Source organism: Hyperolius riggenbachi, chromosome 12 (genome assembly GCF_040937935.1).
Source record: "Hyperolius riggenbachi isolate aHypRig1 chromosome 12, aHypRig1.pri, whole genome shotgun sequence".
Classification (NCBI taxonomy): Eukaryota; Metazoa; Chordata; class Amphibia; order Anura; family Hyperoliidae; genus Hyperolius; species Hyperolius riggenbachi.
The window spans coordinates 51,557,022-51,582,930 of record NC_090657.1 but is presented as its reverse complement, the minus strand read 5'-3'; the positions used below and the strand labels follow the sequence as shown (position 1 = coordinate 51,582,930).

The following is a 25,909-nucleotide window of genomic DNA, read 5'->3' as shown; positions in this document are numbered from 1 at the left end:
TGCTTCCTTTCTCTGTGCTAGCACAGTTTGGAACTTGCCCCTGCGCAGCTCTGATTCACATGCTGTCACTAAGGGAAGCTTTCTGGTTTTTGACTGGCTTATTTTGTTGAATATGAAGACCACCATATTCGACAAAAAGGCACTGCCAGGATACTTCCTAAAGTGAACCGGAGATGAGGGGGTTAAAAGAATTGATACTTGGGGCTTCCTCCAGCCCCATGACCAGTTTCCTCCCTCGCTGTCTTCCTGGGTGGCTCAGATCGGCCCTGGTTATCCTAAAGCTGGCCACTAACGGTCCAGTTTCTAGCGAAAACTATCAGAAATTCTGATCGGAAGTGAAATATTGTAATTGTTCACTACACCATCAACGAACCAATCTTTGCTTCCTTTCTATCACAACCAACAAGAAAATCTAAATTTTGGTTTGATGAAAATTCATTCGGACTACTTTTTTTTTTTTTTCACTCGTTTATAATCGATTGTGTCCACCAACGGAGAATTACAACCAATCCGATCAGAATTTCTGATCGCTCAAACGATTTTTCGTTAGAAATTGGACCGTTAGTGGCCACCTTTATCCTGTGTCAGTTGGCGGCAGTGTTCTGCGCATAAGCAGGTAACTGCACAGGCACCGAGCGCAGCTGGGCTGTGCATGTGCAGTTGGGCCGAATTGAGCCACCCGGGAAGACAGTGAGGTGGGCAACAGTGGCCATAGGGCTCCAGGTAAGTATCAAGTCTTGTACAACCAACCAACCAACCAACCAAACACCAATCCCCCCCCCCCTTCTGCGTCTAGGTTGTTGTAGTTGGTCATTAGGCTTCTATTGAAGAAACAAAGCATATGGCTCACTGTAAATGCACTTAGGTGTTTTGTGCTGACAGCTGACCCGTCTCCCAGGGGTAAACTCTGAAGACGGGTCATTTAGGCCATCTATGAGCTGCTCCCTGGCTTTCCGTGGAAGTCACATGGAGAGCGGCGCCTTGCTGTGTGCCACCCCCTTTGTGCGCTGCACCGTGCTCCCGGCTCATCTGGGCTGTCACCAGCAGGGGGCGGCGCTAGCAGCGCACTGTCTGCGTCAGCGTTATGTGTGTGCTGACCCTAGCCGGGTGATGCCCACCTCCACCACCCCCGGCTTGCTGATGCCTTCTGCCCGGGGCCGCCGTGGTCTGTCTACTCGCTGATCTGCAGCGTTCGCCGGAGCCGCGCACCATTCTGGCGCTGTCACCGATCCAGACGCTAATCGTCTAATCCGCTCGGGGGTGATTGGCCTGGGGCGGGCTGGAGGGGGTTACACGCCCTGGCTTCTAGCTGCGCTCCACGTGGGTCGCAGTGCAGGGATCGGAAGAGGAGAGGCGACCAGACCCTGCCCTGCTGTGATCGGGTGTCTGAAACGAGACACAACAAAACCCCCCTGGATTCCTCTGCTGTGCTGGACCCCCCCTACAGCCTCAATCAACTTCCATCAGCCTAACCACACATTTCCCTATTGGGTATATCGCATTGGTGACTTTCGGCACGGTATGATTTTTGTATTTGTATAAAGGCAACATCTTCCTTAGTGCTGTATGTAGTAGAAAATAATGTTGGAGGAACATAGATACATGAGGCTCAAAACTCTATGCTATCAGCAATACAATGTAGATGAGTGGTTTATGACCTCAGCAATACTGGTGCATGTTTATATGCTAAATTGCATCACAATAAGAAACACTAGGAGGAGGTCCCTGCCCTTGCGAGTTTACAATCTAGAGGGGTTGAATGTCTTTTTGATACATGCTTTTCTTTACTCTTTCCTGCCCACTACAGCAGATGTATAGCTGACTTGTTGGCTACTGAAAGCCCGCATTGCATTTCCATTGAATTGTACCGCCCCTTTGACAGCCAAAAAGGAAGCTTTTCCTTCCCCTCCTGTTTGAGTTTTTTTTTTTCTTCCCTCTGTGATTTTTGTGGCTTGATCTTTCACACGCTGCAATAAAACAAAGGCTGCATTATGCTTTTGGTTTGGTTGTTGGTAGAGAGAATTTTGTTAACCCTGCTGGTAGTATAGGAGCAGCAATGTGGAGGGAATGGTGCAGTTTATTACGCAGCAGACTTGAGCTTTTCTTGCTATAGAAGGTTATTCCTGGTAGTGTCCTTTTTTGTGTGATCACGGTGGAGACGCAGTAGACTGAGTGTCACAGGGAAAGTGATGTTCACTTGCTGCATTTCAGCAAATGTTTGACGTTTCTGGATTCCCTGTGGTGAGGGTTTTGTATTTCGAGGTGGGATTGTTGGATGTTTTATTTCCAGGGTCAGTCGACTGGGGAGGGCTCACACTCTCTCCTGCTTTTTAGATGTTTAGTTTGTATGGCGGAGGATTGAAACGCAACAGGGCAGAGAGGTGAGCTACTGGTGTCTCCAAGCTAGACCTGAAGTCATCAAGCATCAGCCTACTGGAGCCTAACCAGAACTGGAATATTTTTTTCTTCTCCTTGAAGATCTCTACTCTGGAGATGGATAGATGGGTATAGGAGAGAATTTTCCAACACTGTCATTGCAGAGCCAGTTCTCTTTTTTCTGATTCAGTAAAAATTGCCAAATCAGGTCAGTCAGGCTGCAATTTCAAGTGATGTATGGGCACTTTAAGGGCTTGTTTACACTAGGGGCGTTTTCGCCTTTTTTCAAGCTATCGCCCATAAAATGCTTGTGCAATGAATCTCTATGAGAAGGTTAATATTGGCGCTTTGTGGTCAGCAAAGCTCTTCCTGTGCCATTCTTGGGCCGTTTTTGCTATAATGGAATGTATAGGAAGAACGCAAAACGCTCACAAAATCTTGTACAGCGATTGCATGATCGTTTTTAAGAATAAATACGTTGTATTCTTTTCTGGGTCAAAGAGTTAACTTCCTGACTTGCGTTAGGGAGTGAATTCCAAACCGCTCTGGCAAAAGGCTTAAGGTGGCCACACACCATACAATAAAATGATCCGATTTTCCAGCAATTCGATAAAAACGATCGTATCTCCCGAAAATATCGAAGGCTTTTTTTTTTTCCATTCGACTGAAAAATGCGATCGGATTTCCCGTTTTCTCGATTTAAATCGATCCAGAATGCCAGATATTTCTCCAATTTTTTTTTTTAAAGATTGTATGGTGTGTTTGTCAATTTATTAATATACACATCCTAGCAATTTTGTTAGTTTCCAATCAGTTTTATCATAATTGGGGAAACATTGAACATACGTGTGTGGTACATTGGTCATATTTTTGAAATGTTACAATCAGTCAGAAAAATTGATTACAATTTTTTAAATATCTGTTCAATTTAAGAATTGCATAGTGTGGCCACCTTTAGAAAAGCGCCTTTACTAGAAACACAGCGTGCAGTGGGTGCGTTTTCGGTGTGAATTTGGGTGTGAATGAGGCCTTAGTGTTCCTTCTAAATGGCTGTCTAGCTGCAGCATTCCAAGAGTGGCTAAATCAAGTATGCTTACCTCACAGATCTGCAGCCTGGTACACGCTTTCAGTTATGATTGGCCAATCACTGAACCAATTTTACCACCTTCATATATGAAGGTTTTTACCCACACAATCTGCTCATAGTATTCCATTTTGTTGACCCTCCTACATGGAGGTGGTACAATTGGTCAGCGATTTGTCGGTCATGGAAAGTGTGTACGAGGCTTAGGGCTGGAACCCACTACAGTGCTTTTTTTTAGGGTGCGCTTTAAATCCATAGCGATTTTTCCCTAAACACTCTGTCAATGTAAGTAAATGTAACCAATTCCACAGTAGCGATTGCGATTAGCAAAATCGCAGGACATTCAGAATTTTGGGAGCGTTTACCCTTCGATGTAAAGTATTGAAATGTTGTTTTTTTTTGTTTTTTGTTTTTTTCTGCAAACTATAACATTTTTGGTACTTTTTCATTAGCCGGGTGCATCCACTAGGTGGCGATAATTACTATTTCCCCTCCAGGCCGCCATGGATAGTAGGGAAAGATGTAATTCTGGTGGAGTTTTATCGCCACCTAGTGGATGCGCCCGGCTAATGGAAAAGTGCCAAATTTTTTCTTTTTTTTTTCTTTTACAATAAGTTGAAAGGACCAGTCAATCCCTATCACAATCGCTGGCAAAAAGCTAACGCTTATGAAATGGCTTACAGAACGCTAGTTCAAAATGCTAGCGATTTGCACTGAGTTCCAGGCCTTAAACTAGATGGTTTCAGTTGATTCTGTTTGCAGGTGTTGCTCATTGTCAGCTTGTTCCTCTTCCAGCATCTAAGTCAGAGAATCATTGCCGGACTTTTATTCTAGTTCCTGCTACAGCTTCTCCTCCTGTCTTCCTTCTACAGCTGGTATAGGGGCAGGACAACAGTCCTTATTAAAGGGGTTCTGTGGGGGTTTCCTACGGTTAAAAACTGACACTTACCTGGGGCTTCTATCAGCCCCTGCAGCGGTAATGTCCCACACCGCCGGCACCGGGTTATTATTCGTCTATTACACAGGCGAATAATGCGTGCTGCCGCGCTCCCTCTCGCGTCATCTAAAGCGTACTGCGCAGGAGCAGTTCAAAGTTTTCTTGTACTGCGCCTGCGCAGTAAGCTTCCGATGCCGCGAGCAGGTGCGCGGCCACTGCAGCCGCAGTTGGATTTCATGCCACGCTAGACTGGGGCTGGCGGACGGCGTGGGACCGCTGCAGGGGGCTGATAGAAGCCCCAGGTAAGTGTCCATTTTTATCTGTTTGAATCCCCCACAGAACTCCTTTAAACTGTCATCTGGAGTTCTGTAAGATTCTTTAGGTGATGACACGATAGATAATTTCCAACATGTCCGTTCTCCCGCCCATCGTTTCCGCGCTTGATTCTGCATGGAGGACAATGGGAAAAGATAAGAAAAATGAGCGGAAGATGAGAGAATCGCCTGCAGAATCGAGCGGCAAAATTTAAACATGTATGCCCAGCATAATGCTAGGTACACACCATACAATTTTTTTTTCTGTAAGATTTACCTGCCAAATTATCTAAAACTGTCTAGCAATTTGTCATTGTTCTACTCAGCAGGAGATGACCAGAAGACAATGCACCAGAGATAATGACCAGTCTCTACAGAAAATAATCTATTGCAGAAAATCTTATGCCTAGTACACATCATACAATTTATCTGTTAAGGTGCCTCTACACTAGAACGAATATGTGCAGATTCGACCAAGAGACAAATTTTATCTCTAATCTGATAAGAGATAAATGTCTCTAATCGAATCTGTCCATACACTACAGGCCAATTCCCGTCTGATTTCAGCATGAAATCATCCGGGAATCGGCTGAGCCGCTGCTGTCCACCCCGCCGCTGCCCCAAAATGTATAAATGTATGTAAATTATGTAGTGTATTTATAAATTACCTGTCCTGAAGCAGCTCACCGGGCCCATCCGTCCATCTCGCCGGGTAAGCCGCATACACGCTAGCGGCGCATAGCGTCTGACGTCAGCTGCTATGCGCCTTCGTGACGTCAGAGCGCTGCCGGGGTGTATGCGGAACCCGGCGAGATGAACGGAAAACGCGTGGAGGCTGACACCGGACAGGTAATGTATAAATTCACTACACACTGCATACATTTATACATTGCAGCGGTGGGAGTTTCGTCGCTCGTTCGCAAATCGGCCGCCGCGCACCCGACCAACCAACCTCTGCCCAAATTTTCCAGCATGCACGATCAACCGTGCGGCCAATTTCTGTCCCAAAATTGGTCGCTTTGTCGGGCATGCACTTGGCAGCACCAATTTTCATCCAATTCGATTATAATAATCGAATTGGATGGTCGATTGCTTGGTTGGTCGCCTAGTGTATGGCCCCCTTTAAGGTGCGTACACATGCACACTACTATAAGGAATGACTGGTCCGTTGGACCCTCCCGCTGCGCGGGCGTTCCAGCGATAGTAAAGCGTGTGTACAGTCTGTCGGCAGACTGATAACGCTGTTTCTGAATGTTCCGCTCAGTGGATCGCTCAGAAACAGCCTTAACAGTCTGCACACACGCTATGCAGACTGATTCTATCGCTGGAACGCCCGCCCAGCGGGAGGGTCCGACGGACCCATCGTTCCTTATAGTAGTGCGTGTGTACGCACCTTTTAGATTTTTCTGTAATGCTGGGCATACACTGGTCGATTCAGCGGCTCAGTTAGCCGCCGGATTGACTCCCGCCTCATCCCCGCACGCGCCTGGATTGATTCCTGCTCGTCTCCGCAGGCGCTTCCTTATCTTCCACTCATTTTCCACTATTGTCCACCCACGGGTATCGAGGGGGAGGGGGGGGGGGGGGATCGGGCAATCAGACCTGTTATTTGAGCCATCAGCGGCTCGATTGATAAGGAAGTATCGACCCGTGCATGCCCAGCATTAGATTTTCTGTAATTAGATTATTTTTTCCATTAACCCTCCAGGACAGGTATACATCGAGATTTGGCCCCTCCCAGGAAACAGGAAACATCCACAAGCCTCTCTATAAATAAAAAAAGTTTGTCAGGTATCCGGCAGTATGGATGTTTCCTGTTCCAGGGACAGGTCTCTCTATACCTTGCGCTGCTATCCTGGAGAGCCTGGGGGGCTAGGGATGGTTGGTGCTGCGGAGACAGAGGTGTTCATTAGGCAGTGTTATCCGTGTCTGGCCGCTTACCTCTTTCTATAGCCTCTGTGGATGGTCTGGGGAGAGAGATGGCTGCGGAGGCTTCTAAATGGCAGGCGCCGCCGGCTGGAATGGCGTTCGCACGCTGCGGGGAAAGCGGAGGCTGAGAGGGCGCAGCGTGCCAGAATCCAACATGGCGGTATCAGGACTTCCGCTTCCGGTATAGACGTCACTTCCGCCTGCCGGATTGAAGAGCGCGCAGCTTCCTCCGCGTCCTGGCACTCGTGCAGGACGCAAGATGGAGGCACAACCAGCGTCTGGGGAGAGCACGGACCAGCAGGCGGCTCACAAAGAACCTAAGACACAGGAGTCAAAGCCGGATGCGAAGGTATCTTTGATACTCACATGTAAAACAGTTGTTTGTGTGATGGCTTTGTTTTGGAGACTCACTGGCTGGTTGTGCTGCTGGAGGATTACTAGGTGTATGGCTTCTAGGTGGAAGGTCTATCACTGGGTGTTATACTGAGGCAAGCTGGCAGGGCATTTTGACAAGTGTCTGTATTTTGTTTGTTGTATTTCAGACCTCGACAGCGTCAGCCTCTGCCTCATCTGCAACTGCAGAAGCATCAGACACTGCTAAGCCCAAAAAACGCTGTCCTTCTTGTAATTTGAAGCTGCCAGTGTCATGGAATAAGCTGTTATGTCAGCAATGTGCAACTCGTGTTTTAAATGAGGAATCTGCTGTGGCTTACAAGGATTTTCTCAAAATGGTCCGCAAAGAAATGTCTGAATCAATGAAGGTTTTCAGAGAATCAATGGCAGCTCAGTCTGTTGTTAATCCTAAACCTGTTGTCATTACACAAGTGCCGGCTGCTTCTGCATCAGTTCCCTCAGTTGATAATGTGTCACAACCTATTATAAAACCGCCAGGGATCATTGCTCGATCACCTACTATTGGTGCTGATTTGCCAAAGGATCAAATGGCTGTGTCTGCAATGTCCGACAATCTTATGGAGGTTCCATTACCATCAGCATCGGTGCATAAAAAGGCAACCTCTAAGTCAGATAGGCCTGTATTGTCAGATTCTGAGCCGGATGAATACTCAGATGAGATTTCTGAATGTGATTCAGATGAGGAATTATCTGATAAAGATCAGGATAGGCCATCTAAATTCAGATTTTCTGCTAATGAAACGGAGGAATTATTAAAAGCAATTTATGATTCTCTAGGTTTAAAAGACGATGTTCCTTCTTCTCTGTCCGCACACGATGCTTTATATGCAGGCATGGAAGGAGAGAAACCGATGGTATTTCCAGTACATGCTTCAACTAAACAATTGATTAACAGTAAATGGAAGAACCCTGATAAGAAGGTCTTTTTATCTAGGGGTTTTAAGCGTAGATTCCCTTTTGCAGAAGAGGACTGTAAACAGTGGGATAAATGTCCTAAACTGGATGCAGCTTTTTCGCAAGTGCATAAAGAGAATGAATTATCCTTTGAAGATCTAGGTTTTCTGAAAGAACAGTCAGACAAGAAAGCTGAATTTGCCTTAAAGAAAACCTGGTCAGCCATATGTGCGAACTTTCGCCCGGCCGCTGCTACCACTTGTGTAGGGCGTACCCTAGACTTATGGATGCATCAAGTAATGCGTCACATTAAGATGGGGTCAAGTAAAGAAACTATTTTAAATTCATTTACGGTAATGTTCAAGGCTATCAATTTCATTATTGATGCAGCAACAGAATCTATCCGTCTGACTGCAAGGGCGGCTGCCTTGTCTAATGTGGCCAGGAGAAATATCTGGATTAAAACCTGGGAAGGTAGTAATGTCTCCAAAAACAAGTTATGTACTATTCCTTTCTCAGGTGACTTATTGTTCGGGCCACAGTTAGATGAGGTGCTAGAGAGGACATCAGATAAAAAGAAAGGGTTTCCTAAGAAAAGGCAATTTAGACAGGGGAAACGGTTTTTTCGCAAAAACCGGCAAGAAAATAAAACAAAACCCCAAAATAGACGTAAACCCTGGTCTTTTTCTCGGGAGCAGAACAGGCCAAACGCCCTGTTTGGCAGTTCAGACTCCGCTACAAAGAAACAGCTGTGACAGCGAACAGGCTGTGGGGGGAAGGTTGGGCTCTTTTTTCCCACAGTGGCAAAAGTTTGCGACCAGCCCATTCATTCTAAATTTGATCGAGTTGGGGTATCATATTGTATTCCAACAGAAACCTCCAACAAAGTTCATTATAACAAAGGAACTGAGATCAAGCGAGGAACAAAAAGCCATATCTTGCATTCTACAAGATATGTTAGAAAGAAAGGTAGTCACTGTGGTACCAATCCTGGAGCAGGGAAGGGGTTTTTATTCAAAGATCTTCCTAGTGAAAAAACCGTCGGGGAAATTTCGTCTAATCCTAAACCTCAAACCATTGAATCCCTTCATAAAACATCAAAAATTCAAAATGGAATCGATTTATTCCTTGAGGAATCTGTTGACAACCAATTGTTTCATGCTCAGTATCGATCTCAAGGACGCCTATTGGCATGTTCCGATCGAACTGAAATCCCAAAAATTTCTAAGGTTTGCGGTAAAAGAAGGCTCCATAGTAACTCATTACCAGTTCCGTTGCCTCCCCTTTGGCATAAAGTCCGCTCCAAGGATTTTTACCAAGGTGATTGCCGAATTAGTCTCACATCTGCACAAGAAAGGAATTATGATTGTGCCTTATCTGGACGATCTGCTGGTCATGGCAGAAACAAGACAAATGTTATTACACCACAGGGAAATTGTTGTGAAGGAGCTTCAACAAGCAGGATGGATTCTGAGCTTAGAGAAATCTCAATTAGAACCCACTCAAAACATTCTCTTTCTGGGGTTTGATAGACTCAATAGAACAGAGGATGTTTCTACCAGAACAAAAAATTGTAAAGGTAGTTCAGCAGGTAGAAGATTTCAGAAGATTGTCGGTCATCTCGATTCGAGATGCCATGAGACTTCTGGGGCTTCTAAATTCAGTAGCACCAGCGGTACAGTGGGCAATGAAGCATTCACGAATATTACAGAATTGGGTCTTGAAAGATTGGTGCAAGACGATGGAATCGCTAGATCACTTAGTACAGATTCCAGAGACAGTAAAAGAGAGTCTAGATTGGTGGACGAGTCCACACATATTATCTCAGGGCAGGCCTTGGCATTTCCCAACACAAGTAATCTTAACTACAGATGCAAGTCTGTTGGGTTGGGGAGCCCATGTGCAGGGATTCAAGACACAGGGTCTTTGGCAACAGCATATGAAAGGTCAGTCCTCAAATTTCAGAGAGTTGATGGCGGTAAAATTGGCTCTGATAGCATCCCAACATGTGGTAGCAAACAAACATTTACAAATAAGAACGGACAATTCCACGGTAGTGGCGTATATAAATCGCCAGGGAGGAACGAGATCTCAGAAACTATTAACTCTAGCCCTAGAGATACTGGACATAGCGGAACGGACTCTGTTATCCATTACAGCAATTCATTTGAAGGGATCCATGAATGTGCTAGCAGATCTACTGAGCCGAAAACAACTATCGAACGCAGAATGGCAATTGAACCCAAAAGTATATCAATGGTTAACATCAGTGTGGGGTACTCCGGTCATAGATCTGTTTGCCAACAGAGAAAATACGAAATGCAGTCAATTTTTCTCCCTAAACGTCAGAGACAATCCAACAGCGGTGGATGCTCTCGCACAGATATGGGACTTCAGTCTAGCTTTTGCATTCCCTCCGCTGAATCTCTTACCATTGGTATTGAGGAAAATTGCAGTATCCAAAACAACAGTAATTCTTATTGCTCCAGATTGGCCACGAAGGTCATGGTATCCTCTGCTACTGAAATTGAAAATAACAGAGCCGATATTACTTCCTGTTCAAGACAATTTAGTATTGATTCAGAAACAGATGGTGCCAGACATCAACAAATGGAAGTTGACAGCTTGGTTACTGAACAGCATATACTAAAGAGTTATGGATTATCAGATAAGGTAGTTGATACTTTGATTAAAAGTCGGAAAAAGAACACTAGAGCAATATACCTGAAATATTGGAAAACTTATAATTTGTGGAAACAAGAATCGGGTTTTAAGTCAAATGAGGTAGCTACAGTCCTAGAATTTCTCCAAAGTGGAGTAGATAAGAAACTGGCCTTAAGCACGATTAGGGTACAGATTTCAGCACTTTCTGTTTTTCTAGACAAACAGTTGGCTGTTCATCCTCTGATTGCTCGATTTGTGAAATCAGTCGAAAGGAATAGACCAATTGCTATTAAACCTTTTCCCAAATGGGATTTATCCTTGGTTTTGAAGGCCTTGACAAAGGCTCCGTTCAATTGCAATACCAGTATGAATTTACGTTTATTAACTTTCAAAACAGTTTTTTTAGTAGCTATCACCTCGGCAAGGAGAGTGAGTGAACTTGAAGCCTTGTCCTGTAGGGAACCCTATTGTATTTTTTATAATGATAGAGTGGTTCTTAGAACAAGTTCTGAGTTTATCCCAAAAGTGGGAGATATATTTTACCGATCTCAGGAGATTGTACTACCGACTTTTTTTCCTAATCCTACAAACGATATGGAAAGACAACGACACTTACTGGATGTAAGACAGGTACTTAAGGACTATCTGGAAAGAGTAGAAAGTGTAAGAAAGACCGAAGCCCTGTTTGTAAATTTCACTGGAAAGTTGGTAGGGCAGAGAGCATCTAAGAGAACGATTGCAAACTGGATTAAGCTGTGCATTATTGAGGCTTATAAAATTATGGAAACGACTCCGCCAAAGGAGCTTAAAGCTCATTCTACGAGAGGGACAGCAACGACTTGGGCTTTCAGAGCTGGTGCTTCCCCTCTGGAAATCTGTAAGGCAGCAACGTGGAAGAATCTGGGGACGTTCATGCGGCATTACAGATTGGATCGGATCTCTTCATCAGACCAGGACTTTGGAAGGAAAGTCTTGGAGGCGGTCAGCCCACCCTAAGGTTAGTTATTACTTGAGTATCATCTCGATGTATACCTGTCCTGGAGGGTTAATGGAAAAAACTAAACATTAGCTTACCTGGTAATTTAATTTTAAGTAACCCTCCAGGACAGGTGGGGTAACCCACCCCGTTTTTACTCATTATATATGTAGTGTTAAAATATGTATATGTATATATATATATATATATATATATATATAGAATTCACTATTATGTATGGTTAGGTGTCAGGTGGTTGAGACCTTTTGGAATATTTCTTTATTTAATACTGCCGGATACCTGACAAACTTTTTTTATTTATAGAGAGGCTTGTGGATGTTTCCTGTTTCCTGGGAGGGGCCAAATCTCGATGTATACCTGTCCTGGAGGGTTACTTAAAATTAAATTACCAGGTAAGCTAATGTTTAGTTTTCTGTAAAGTACTGGTGGACTGGTCATTCTCTGGTGCATTGTCTTCTGGTTCTCTCCTGCTGAGTAGAACAATGACAAATTGCTAGACAAATAGTTATAGATAATTTCCAACATGTTGGAAATTGTCTGTCAGGTAAATCTAAAGGCTTGTAAAGCACGTCTGATCAAAGGCAACGACTGGTCCGTCGTCTCCTCCCACTGGGCGGGTTTTCAGCAGACAGTACAGCGAGTGTACAGTCTGCCCGGCGGATCGCTCAGAAACAGCCTTATCAGTCCCTCGACAGACTGTACACACGCTGTACTATCTGCTGAAAACCCGCCCAGCGGGAGGTGACAACGGACCTTTCGTTGCCTTTGATCAGACGTGTGTACGAGCCTTAACAGAAAATCTTAAAGAGACTCCGTAACAAAAATTGCATCCTGTTTTTTATCATCCTACAAGTTCCAAAAGCTATACTAATGTGTTCTGGCTAACTGCAGCACTTTCTACTATAACAGTCTCTGTAATAAATCAACTTATCTCTCTCTTGTCAGACTTGTCAGCCTGTGTCTGGAAGGCTGCCAAGTTCTTCAGTGTTGTTGTTCTGCTATGAACTCCCCCTTTCAGGCCCCTCTCTGCACACTGCCTGTGTGATATTTAGATTAATGCAGCTTCTCTCTGCTCTCGTATCTTTTACAAGCTGGATAAAGTGTCCTCTGAGATGGCTGGGCTTTCACATACTGAGGAAATTCAGACAAGGGCAAAGCTGTTTGCAGGAAGAAAAGAGCAGCCTGAAACTTCAGTGCATGGGGGAAAGAAACACACAAATGATCTCTTGAGATTCAAAAGGAAGGGTGTATACAGCCTGCTTATGTATGGATGTATTTTCTATGTGTGGACATACTGTACATCAACCTACTTCCTGTTTTGGTGGCCATTTTGTTTGTTTATAAACAAACTTTTAAAAACTGTTTTTAACCACTTTTAATGCGGCGGGGAGCGGCGAAATTGTGACAGAGGGTAATAGGAGATGTCCCCTAACGCACTGGTATGTTTACTTTTGTGCGATTTTAACAATACAGATTCTCTTTAAGGTGGCCATACACTCCTTAAAGGTACATACACACATCGGATGTGCGCAAACGACCCGTCGTTTGGACATCCAAACAACCACTCCTTCAGACGTCAAATCGGGCGTGTGGCGTTAAGCTGATAAGAGCAGACTTGAGCGATCTGCTTGTCCTTATCAGCTGAACGACACTGTACACACGCCCGATTTGACGTCTGCAGGACTGGTCGTTTGGACGTCCAAACGACGGGTCGTTTGCGCAAATCCGACGTGTGTATGTACCTTTAGGCTGCCATACACTGGTCGATTGCCACCAGATTGACCAGCAGAAAAGATCCCTCTGTGATCAAATCTGTTGGCTGCCTACACTGCAAACAGATTTTGAATCGATTTCACTGTGGATCTGCCGCTATAGCTGCCCCCTCCCCCGGCATACATTACCTGATCCGGCTGGCGCAAGTCCGCGGTCTCCGCTGTCTTCTCTGGGCTCCAGCTTCACTTTACTTCCTGTCCGGGGAAGTTTAAACCAGGGCTGTGGAGTCGGAGTCGTGGAGTCGGAGTCGTGGAGTCGGGCAATTTTGGGTGCCTGGAGTCGGAGTCGGGAAAAAATGCACCGACTCCGACTCCTAATGAATTTGTAACTGTAATTAAAATAGAAAATATGATAAAATGTTCTATTTCTCAGATAATAGTCATTAAAAATAATGTATATATACAGTATATATACAGTAATAGCTGTGCTTAGTCCACAAAAATGAAATAAACCAGTCAAAATTAGTTACTTGTGCTGCTTCAATAAAGCAGTCCCCGTATTTTTAAGGTCAGATATACATATCTGATTGTGACTGTATATATGATGTGTACACAGGAATCTCTTATATATACTAAATAACATCTATGCTGTAAGAATAAAGCCTGATGTGTAGCTGTGTCACTAATAGAGATGGTCAACGAGATGGAAATAATTCTGCATTGATGCTGATTTATGCAAATGTATGCACTCCCTTTGCTGATGAAATCAAATAATGTGATATGTTATTAACATTTGGTTTGGTGACTACAAATTAAAGGGTAACTGAAATGGATGAAAAGTAAAGTTTTATACATACCTGGGGCTTCCTCCAGCCCCCTTCAGGCTAATCAGTCCCTCGCTGTCCTCCACCACCCGGATCTTCTGCTATGAGTCCTGGTAATTCAGCCAGTCAGCGCTGTCCGTCCGCATGCCGCTCCCACAGCCAGGAACATTCTGCACCTGCGCAATAGTGCTGCACAGGTGTAGTATGCTCCTGGCGGCGGAGTGTGTGCATGCGCACTACGCCTGACTGGCTCAAGTACCTGGACTCATAGCAGAAGATCCAGGTGGTGGAGGAGGACATACAGGGACTGATTATCCTGAAGGCGGCTGGAGGAAGCCCCAGGTATGTATAGTACTATACTCTACATATGCACTCCCCACAGAGCTGCAGGAATCCACTGAGAATGCTGTCCACATTGAACACAGAGGTGTTGTCTGTTTACAATCTCCTCATTCCCCTGCAGAGTACCTGCACATCATTCTTACATGTACCCACACTTACATTGCCTAGGGCCTGATAGATGTTCTTTGTTCCGGTTTGTACCTTTTACAAGTACTCTTACCAAGGACTAGTTTTAGTCTAAAGGAAATAAATATAGTAGTCTACATATCCTTCTCACTTCAGTTGTCTTGCGTTGGCAGTTAAGAGACGAATTTCATGTTACATACTTTTAATCAACAAAATTGTAATATGCAAATTAGAGGAGTCGGAGTCGTGGAGTCGGAGTCGGTGGAATCCTAAACTGAGGAGTCGGAGTCGGTGGATTTTTGGACCGACTCCACAGCCCTGGTTTAAACAGAGGGCGCTCTACTGTTTAAACTTCTTGTCGGTACGGGAAGAAGTGAAGCCCGCCGGAGCCCAGCAGAGAGGGGACAGTGGGAATACGCGCCGGCCGGATCAGGTAATGTATTGCTAATAGCGTCGGTTGTCGGACATTCGACCGCCGCTATCGACGCACTCCCGACCCGTCGGCGATCGAGCGAAATCTTCGCGTGGACAGATCGACTGGATTGATTTCGGCCGGAAAGCGATCATTTGGTCAGCGTTTGCGCAACGATTTCACAGCAGATTCGATCAGTGATCGAATCTGCTGTATATCGTCGGGAAATGGTATAAGTGTATGGGCCCCTTTAGATTAGCAGCAGATAGATCATCACATAGATTTCTGATCTATCTAATGTTTAGGAACAGATTTCCAATAGATTTCAGTATGAAATCTATTAAAAATCGATCTGATGGCATTTTTTTTTTTCCATCAGATTTCCATTAGGTCCAATGCAAAATGATAAGCAATCTCAACAGATCGACCTAGATTTTCCAGCATGTCGGATCGATTGAAATCGGCTGGTCAATCGATTTTGCTATTGATCGGCCGCTGATCGGCTCAGTGTATGGGCCCCTTTATGCTGGGAATACACGGTACGTTTCTGAGCCATTAAGATGGCTCGATAATTTCCGACATGTCCATTCTCCAGCCGGATTGATCCTGTGCTCTATTTTTGCATAGGGAACAATGGGAAAAGATAAGGCAAACAAATGGAAGATAAGAGACTCGGCGTGAAATCGAGCGCGGAAAACATACTGTGTATTCCCAGCATTACAGAAAATGTGTATGGTGTGTACGAGGCATTACACTTTTTTTTAAGGGGGCCATACACTAGGCGACCAACCAATCGACCATCCAATTCAATTATAATCAAATTGGATAAAAATTGGTGATGCCAAGTGCATGCCCGACTGACAAAGCGACCAATTTCAGGACAGAAATTGGCAGCACAGTCGATCGCGAATGTTGGAAAATTTCGGGCCGAGGTTGGTTGGTCCGGTGTGCGGCGGTACGGAGGCCGATTTGCGAACGAGACGATGAAACCCCTGCCGCTGCAATGTATAAATGTATGCAGTGTGTCTAGTGCATTTATACATTACCTGTCCGGTGTTGGCCTCCACGCGGTTTCCGTCCATCTCCAGGTTCCGCATACACGCCGGCGGTGCTCTGACGTCACGAAGGTGCATAGCTGCTGACGTCAGACGCTATGTGCCGCTAGCGTGTATGCGGCTTACCCGGCTGGATGGATGGACCCGGCGAGCTGCTACAGGTCAGGTAATGTATAAATGCACTACACAACATACATTTTGGGGGCAGGGGCGGACAGCGGCGGCTCAGCCGATTCCCTGATAATTTCATGCTGAAATCGGACGGGAATTGGCCTGTAGTGTATGGGCAGATTCGATTTGGAGACAAATTTGTCTCTTGGTGGAATCTGCCCATACTCGTTCTAATGTATGGGCACCTTTACGATTCTCTGTCAGGCCAACCATTCGTAAAGCAGACAATAAGAATATTTGGAGGGGGGTAAAAATGTGTATTGTGGCCACCTGATGTGTGCTTAAAATGGACCTGAACTCTTTCACAATAAAGAAAGAAAACCTATAGAAATGCACCCTGTATGTATTTAGAGAGTTTAGCCTGTTTTAATTCAGGTACGCTTTAAGATCCAGCATGCTGGAATTTTTAGCAACCCCCTTGACATGGAAGCACCACCCAGTTGCATTGTACTCCCCCTGCCCGCTGTAAACTGTTCTGTTGCTCGCCGGTCTTCCCTCTCCCACCTCCATACTAACTGACGTGTCCAGGGCTAGTGACGCATCTGCACAGTATTGGTACTGCACTGTCGCCCAAGGGATTCAGTACTCATTCTTGCCTAGTGACAGAAATGCCTGTGTGTAGGAGGCTTAAAGAGAACCTTAGGTGGGTTTGAAGAATATTATCTGCATACAGAGCCTGGATCTGCCTATACAGCCCAGCCTCTGTTGCTATCCCAAACCCCCCTAAGGTCCCCCTGCACTCTGCAATCCCTCATAAATCACAGCCACGCTGCTGACAAACAGCTTGTCAGAGCTGACTGTGTTTATCTCTATAGTGTCAGTCTGCTGCTCTCCCCGCCTCCTGCAGAACTCCAATCCCCGCCTGCATCCCTTCCCTCCCTGCTGATTGGAGGGAAGGGACGGGGGCAGGGACCGGAGCTATGCAGGAGGCGGGGGAGCAGCTGAGACTGACACTACAGATGTAAACACAGCCTCACAGCACGGCTGTGATTTATGAGGGATTGCAGAGTGCAGGGGGACCTTAGTGGGGTTTGGGATAGCAACAGAGGCTGGGCTGTATAGGCAGATCCAGCCTCTGTATGCAGATAACATTCTTTAAACACACCTCGGGTTCTCTTTAATACCATTTGGAGGGGGCTTATGGGCTTTGCAGGGGCTGTGTATTTATTTTATTTATATAGCGCAGAAATATTACGCAGCGCTGTACAGAGCATATTGTCGTGTCACGAATTGTCCATATATCAGTCTAGGGCCAATTTTTTCGGGAAACCAGTTAACTTCTCTGTATGTCTTTGGGATGTGAGAGGAAATCTGAGTGTTGGAGGAAACCCACGCAGACACGAGGAGAGCAAACTCCTTGCAGATGTTGACCAGGCTGGTATTCGAACCGGGTACCCAGCGCTGCAAGGCGAGAGTGCTAACCACTACACCGTGCTACCCTGTGTATGGGCAGATCTACCAAGAGAAAGATCTTTCTGATCGTCTATGATCAGAGAGAGATCTGTTGGCTGTCCATACACTGCAGGCTGTCCATACACTGCCCCCCAAAGACCAGGTCGGCAGTTTTCTGCAGTGCTGGTCTGTGCAGGCTTTTCAACCACCAACACAGCCCAGCTTAAGAGCCCAGCGATCACTCGCCTACTCCTGTTCCGTCTCTTATGGGCATCGGCTCTCGGCAGCGCTGTACGCTTGTAAGCAATGTGGATTTCTTTCCCCTTACGTTTACAAGCAGCCTGATAGCCGTGATCAGCGGCTAGCAGACTATTCACGGAACTCCGTTCCGTGAAGCGGCAGGGAACGATCGTGCATGCGCACGGCCGTTCCCTGGGAAACTGCAGCCCCAGGACTTGACGCCAATTGGCTTTAGGCGGTCCTGGGGCTGCCGCCGCGTTGACGCCCATTGGCGTGAGGTCTTTAAGTAGTTAAAATACTTTACTTGTCCTTTGTCCCCATACTTCGCCATTAACCCCCTCGTTCGAACCATGTCCTCAGCCAGGGTTTGATTGAGTGGGTATGCCAAGCTAACTGGCTGGGACATCAGGGGCCACTGTACACATGCTAGATTGTCGTCAGATCGGTGATTATCAGCAGAGGCTAATCTTTGTGTATGAGGCTGTTTAGTTGAAGGGCGTTTCTGTGAGCGCCCTAATCAACAAATCACATGAGCTGTATGGCTCTAGAAAGACTTCAGTGATTTATTAACCCCCCTGGCGGTATAATTCCTGCGGCTGCGCGGGAATTTTTTTGTTTTTGCATGTAGCTAGCCACATGCTCCCCCCCCCCTCCCCACGGCGTCCGCCCGTCCCCTCCGATCGCCGCCGGTGCCGCTTGCCTATAAGGAAATCCCGTTCTGAACGGGAATTCCTTGAGGGCTTCCCCCGTTGCCATTGCGACGAACGGAGTGACGTCACAGGGAGTCCCGATCCACCCCATAGCGCAGCCTGGCGGTGATTGGCCAGGCTGCGCAAGGGGTATGCGGGGGGGGCTGTATCCGCAGCGGGTAGCAGCGCATCGGCGGCCAGGCTGCGCAAGGGGTATGCGGGGGGGGCTGTATCCGCGGCGGGTAGCGGCGCATCGGCGGCGGCGATCAGACCAAACACGCAGCTAGCAAAGTGCTAGCTGCGTGTTTGAATTGCTAGCTGCGTGTTTGAAGAGAAAAATTATGTAAATTGGCCCAGCAGGGCCTGAGCGGCACCCTCCGACGGCTTACCCCGTGTCACACACGGGGTTACCGCCAAGGAGGTTAAAGGATAACCGAGGTGCCATGTGACATGAGATGGCCATGTGTATGTACAGTGCCTAGCACACAAACGACTGTTACATATTTATTTATTTTTTTTTCTCTGAGCCTGGAAGAGTTAAATATCAGGAATGTAAGTGGCTGACTCGGTCCTGACTCAGACAGGAAGTGACCAGGTTTGCTTTCATGAGTTATTCCGAGTGATTACCTGTGATTTCAAATTATTTGCCACATTCATACCCCTTTCCTGCTCTCTAAAAACATTTTCCTAGCAGAAAATGGCTTCTTAGTTGGAATTTATCAGTGAGGGTCACACACTAGTCACTTTCAGGGTTGCTCTCACGAGCAATCAAGAGTAATTACTTGTGATTCAAATGAGGCTTAATTGGCGCAGGTGTTCGGCGGGGATACAAGAAGTTATATACCCATAATTCTGCCACCCACCCTGTGTTCCAAACAGCTTGCACGTATCCTATTGGTAGCGTTGCAAGCCTCACCATGGCGCACTTCCTCCTTTGAGCGGAAGGAGGAAGTGTGCCAGGGTGAGGCTTGCGACCGCGTCAGGCGTTCTCTGGGGTCACCTCCTGGATGTTCATTTGGGTAAGTGGTGCCTTTTCACGCCCACTATGCGATCCTTGCTTAGCATCCTACATTATAGCACATAGCACTTTATTTTTTCAAACGCTGGTCAGAGTTGTTGCCTTTAGCACAAATTGGCTTTTGTTTTTGTTTCTGTTTTCACACATTAGTGGACGCTTTGAGATTGGCAGCGTCCATCTGTTTACAGTCATGTAATTTTGTTGTTTTTTGCACTCACTGTGTATATGCGTGCGCCCACGCTGTTGGGTGGGTGCGCAGGCATGTACAGAGCACCGATTGTTGGACTTGTTTGATTTGAGAATTGTTTTTTGGTCTCAACCATACTTGTATGCACAGCAGCACTTTATTTTCGACAGGGCTGTGGAGTCGGTCCAAAAATCCACCGACTCCGACTCCTCGACTCCGACTCCTCTAATTTGCATATTACAATTTTGTTGATTAAAAGTATGTAACATGAAATTCGTCTCATAACTGCCAACGCTTAGGAATTTTACAAGACAACTGAAGTGAGAAGGATATGTAGACTACTATATTTATTCCCTTTAGACTAAAACTAGTCCTTGGTAAGAGTACTTGTAAAAGGTACAAACCGGAACAAAGCACATCTATCAGGCCCTAGGCAATGTAAGTGTGGGTACATGTAAGAATGATGTGCAGGTACTCTGCAGGGGAATGAGGAGATTCTTCCTCTATTACACATTCTTCATGCACAATCTGAACAAGGTTTATGGGTGACAGACAACACCTCTGTGTTCAATGTGCACAGCATTCTCAGTGGATTCCCTGCAGCTCTGTGTGGAGTGCATATGTAGAGTATAGTACTACTGTGTAACAAAGTAAACCTGAGACAGATGAAATTAAAGTTTTATACATACCTGGGACTTCCTCCAGCCGCCTTCAGGATAATCAGTCCCTCGTTGTCCTCCTCCACCACCTGGATCTTCTGCTATGAGTCCAGGTACTTGAGCCAGTCAGGCGTAGTGCGCATGCACACACTCCGCCGCCAGGAGCATACTACACCTGTGCAGCACTATTGCGCATGTGCAGAATGTTCCTGGCTGTGGGAGCGGCATGCGGCCGGACAGCACTGACTGGCTGAATTACCAGGACTCATAGCAGAAGATCCGGGTGGTGGAGGACAGCGAGGGACTGATTAGCCTGAAGGGGGCTGGAGGAAGCCCCAGGTATGTATAAAACTTTACTTTTCATCCGTCTCAGGTACCCTTTAATTTGTAGTCACCAAACCAAATTTTAACATATCAAATTATTTGATTTCATCAGCAAAGGGAGTGCGTACATTTGCATAAATCAGCATCAGTGCAGAATTATTTCCATCTCATTGACCATCTCTATTTGTGACACAGCTACACATCAGGCTTTATTCTTACAGCATAGATGTTAGTTAGTGTATATATAAGAGATTCCTGTGTACACATCATATATACAGTCACAATCAGATATATATATCTGACCTTAAAAATACGGGGACTTGTGAAGCAGCATAAGTTACTAATTTTGATTGGTTTATTTCATTTTTGTGGACTAAGCACAGCTATTACTGTATATATACATTATTTTTAATGACTATTATCTGAGAAATAGAACATTTTATCATATTTTCTATTTTAATTACAATTACAAATTCATTAGGAGTCGGTGCATTTTTTCCCGACTCCAGGCACCCAAAATTACCCGACTCTACGACTCCGACTCCACAGCCCTGATTTTCGATGAGGTTTAATTATTTGCACAATTATGCACTATTGATAGCACCCTGCCCTATGAACTATATGTTATACTATTGTAGCATGATCTGATTAAACTGTATTCCGGAGGTGGAGATTGTCAATAACTTTTGACACACACCATGAGACTGATTTTAATTGTTTTTATGAATTTGTTCTGTTTGTACATTAAATAAAGATTATAAATTTGAACTATTGAAATTCAGATTGTTCTGGATATATTATTTATGGCCCAAAAAGGTTTTCCTTTTCTTGTGGTGGTCGAAATTAAAGTTTTATACATACCTGCGGCTTCTTCCAGCCCCCTTCAGGCTAATCCATGCCTCGCCACCTGGATCGTCTGCTATGGGTCCAGGTACTTGAGCCAGTCTGGTGTAGTGCGCATGCACACACTCCGCCGCCAGGAGCATACTACACCTGCGTAGCACTATTGCGCAGGTGCAGAGCGCTCCTGGCTGTGGGAGCGGCATGCGGCCGGACTGCGCTGACTGGCTGAATTACCAGGATTCATAACAGAAGATCCAGGTGGTGGAGGTAGACAGCGAGGGACTGATTCGCCTGAAGGGGGCTGGAAGATGCCCCAGGTATGTATAAAACTTTTCTTTTCATCCTTCTCAGGTACCATTTAATTCGTAGTCCCCAAACCAAATTTTAACATATCAAATTATTTGATTTCATGAGCAAAGAGAGCATACATTTGCATAAATCAGAATCAACGCAGAATTATTTCCATCTCATTGACCATCTCTATTAGTGACACGGCTACACATCAGGCTTTATACTTACAGCATAGATGTTATTTAGTATATATAAGAGATTCCTGTGTACACATCATATATATACAGTCACAATCAGATGTGCATATCTGACTTTAAAAATACTGGGACTGCTTTATTGAAGCAGCACAAGTAACTAATTTTGATTGGTTGATTTCATTTTTGTGGACTAAGCACAGCTATTACTGTATGTATAAATTATTTATGACTATCTGAGAAATAGAACATTTTTCTCATATTTTCTATTTTAATTACAATTTAAATTCATTCGGAGTCGGTGCATTTTTTTTCCCGACTCCGACTCAGACTCCAGGCACCCAAAATTACTCCGACTCCACAGCCCTGAATCGAGCGGAAGATAAGCGGGGACGCGGCGTGTACGCACGGGGATGTGGAAGAGGCAATCTGGCGGCTAATCGAGCCGCTGGATCGCTATGTGTAGACCTAGCTTTAGACAACGGAATGCGATGCAGCATATGTGGACTTGGCCGTGGCTGTAGTTGACATCTGTGGAGTGCTTTCCTGCTAGAAGCCTGTCCGATACTGGTGGAATGCCACTGACAGATGTGCAGCTTGCATCCACAGGCCCATGGGAATTGGCCCTTAATAGTTGAACTACAAATAAGGATGCTGTTTTCTAAAGCGGAATACTCACCTCGAGGCTGGAAGATGAATCACAGTGACGTCACCCGGCGACGAGCATTCTGCGATCCACCTTCCATTCCACAGGAACACGTGAACAATTATGGCACTTTGTGTGGGAGTCGTTGGATCTTAAAGGAGTTATCATGCAAATTGTGTAAAATTAGCTTTACTCACCTGGGGCTTTCTCCGGCCCCTTGCTGCCGACTGTCCCACGCCGACCGCTCTGCTCCCCGCCGCTGTCCCGGTCTCCGTGGTCGGTATTCAGGCTGACCGCTGGGTCGGCCTTACTGCGGCTGCGTGAAGCACCGCTGTCAATCATGGCCATGTGGGCCGCGTTGAACTGTGCAGGCGCAGTAGGTCTGCGCAGTTTACGTGGCCATGATTGACAGCGGCGCTTCGCGCAGCTGCACATGAGGTCGACCCTGCGGTCAGCCTGAATACCGACCACGGAGACCGGGACAGCGGCGGGGAGCAGAGCGGTCGGCGTGGAACAGTCTGCAGCAAGGGGCTGGAGAAAGCCCCAGGTGAGTACAGCTAATTTTACACAATTTGCCTAATAACTCCTTTAAAGATGCACCATGACTGTCATTATTACTGCACGTCACAAAGTATAGTTCACCTAATCGCACATTTGTACCCACGTCACAAGATTGTGAAAGCACTACCTTGTTGCTCAAATCGCTAGTCATCAGAAGAATGCTGCTCAGAATTGTGACGTGGGCACGAGCCTTTAGAGCGACTTAAAAATCTGTTCAGCCTCCCATCTGAAATAAGATAAAGAGGTAGGTGCCATGCATGCTGCTTGCATTGTTCAGCATGGTCAGGACCTTCCGGGGCTGTTAGCACCATCTGTTAGTGTGGCTATTTTTACTGCCTATACTAGCTTATTCACTATATGGCATTTTAGTAAGGAGGTTGTTGTCGATCGGGCTGGAAATAACCACATGTGTACCCAGCATTACACACTTCTAGGAGTTTTGGTTCACTATGAGCTTACTGGGTAATCTGTAACTTTGGGTGTTTTTAAGTCCTACCCTTCTGTAATATTAACAAGCTGACACATCATTGCATTCCAGCAGTTCTGAAGGTGTTTTTAGCTTTAAGGGACAACAAAGGGATGATGTGCATATTCAGCAGTGATGTATTGTGGGACACCTCAAATGCTCATGCCAACCTGGATATTTGCAAATGCCTTCTGTTTTTTAGAAGGCAAAATTCTGTTTCGCATAGCATTTTAGTAAGGAGGCTTTTTGGTCTTTCAGCCCCTTAAACACTCTTGAGGGCCTGTTCTCACTGGGGCAATTCCTGGTAATCGCCAGCAAGCGCTAGTGCAATACTAGCTATATGGCAGTGATCTCACTGCCGCGATTGCCACCGATCGTAGGCAATTTCCGGCAATCGCAAAATGCGCCACATGTAGCATTTTACTGCAATTCTAGAGCAATCACTATTATAATGCTGAAAAGCGCTGATTGCGAGCGTGTACAGTGATTTTAACCACATTAATCGCTGTAAAACACTTGTGCAAGCTAGCGTTTTGCGCTTCCAAGTAAGGATGGGCCCCAAGTTCTGGTTCACTATGAATTTATTAGGTTTATTTATTGCACCTGTAATGCGTACAAAGATATGTTGACACCCGCTGTAGCGTCCTGTAACCACACGTGCAATGATACGCGTGGCGGCCCGCCGATTCCAGGTTGGCAAAAACAAATCTAGCTGGCGGCGGGGGACCAGAGGATGTGTGAGTGACGTTGAGGGCACATGATGGCTGCAGGGGGCTGGTAGAAGCCCCAGGTAAGTTAAACTTTTTTTTTTTTTTATTGGGTTAAGGTTACCTTTTTTGAATAAAACGCATTTCTTTGTTCGAGCTGATACAAAGCCTGCAATAAATCTGGAGTTTGCTTACTTCCTGCTTCCATGGAAGCAGGCATATTGTTAACATCCTGTGCTTTCAAGCAGCTTCTCTGTCGTGGCAGTCAGCTGACACTGGGAGAGATCAATTTACAACTTGTAATTAGACACAAATGAGGGGGAATCAGACAGGCTAAACTCTCTAAATACGTACATGGTGGATTTCTCTGTTTTCCTTCTGTCTTGTGCAGTTCAGGTCCAGTTTAACTACTTTGTGACTGCCTAACACCAATTGGCAGCCGCAGAGTGGCTCCCCAGGGCCGATTGCCGTCGGGGTCTGGAGACTGGGATTAGCAGGGAATGCATGCGCACGTGTTCCTTGCCAAGACAGAGTAGCGTACAGTAAACAGCCTGCCAGCTGTGATCAGAGCTGGCAGGCTGTAGTTATTTTATTTAGTACAACGCTGCGATTTAGCCCAAAGCTGTACAGGGGACAGCTTTGTCACTTAGCTGTCCCCTGGAGTGGCTCACAATCTAATCCTCACAAGAGGTGATTGAAGTGTACAGATTTTGGGGGGAGGGAGGGATCGTAATAAAATAAACAAATGCACCCCAGAAACCACCAAAAGGTTCCTCTATTGGTGGCAAGAAAAGGAGGTAAGTTGTATGGCCGAGCAATACATCGTGAAATCGGTGAAGTGCGATTGTAAAAAATCGCCTAATCACTAGGGGGTATAAACCTATGGTCCTCAAGTGGTTAAACCATGATGAGTAATGATATGCACTGGTCCTGAATCGCTCTCGCCCCATATATCACTGAACAAAAATGCCAATGTACCTGCATAGTAAAGTATTTCTCATTTTTGAATGTTTAAAGATAAACCATAACCAAGAATTGAACTTCATCCCAATCTGTAGCTGATGCCCCCTTTCCCACGAGAAATCTATTTTTTCTCAAACTAATCATCAGAGGGCTCTGCATGGCTTTTTGTGGTGAAACCCCTCCCACATTGTGATGTCAGCACACACAGCTCTGAGGTACTGACATCACACTGTGGGAGCCTTGTTGCATTGTGGGAAATGACAGACGTTTCCAACTGCCAAAAAAGCAAGCAGCATCTCCTCCTTCCAGTGACATCACCTGCCAGCAGTAAAAATTTCACCATGTGATAAATGTTTGAATGTAAATCAGGGAGAGGAAAGATTTTACAATGATCAAAAACTGACTAAACCATTTATACATAATTATTGTAAAAATTAAGCACTTTTTTTTTTTTTTTTTTTTTTTTGAACATTTTACT

At 45.6% G+C, this 25,909-nt stretch overlaps 1 protein-coding gene across 4 annotated transcripts in view; it reads left to right on the top strand.

Moving 5' to 3' along the window:
- The window catches only part of PHF20 (PHD finger protein 20), a 107,636-nt gene that overhangs the window by 21,144 nt on the left and 60,583 nt on the right, over positions 1-25,909 (top strand). The window contains exon 1 of one of the 4 annotated variants that reach the window (XM_068263159.1): positions 1,076-1,519. The exons of the other annotated variants lie outside the window; for them this stretch is intronic. The gene's annotated coding sequence lies outside the window, so the exon portion shown is untranslated. Of the gene's footprint in view, positions 1-1,075; positions 1,520-25,909 lie in introns of those variants that run through there. 4 annotated transcript variants of the gene reach the window in all.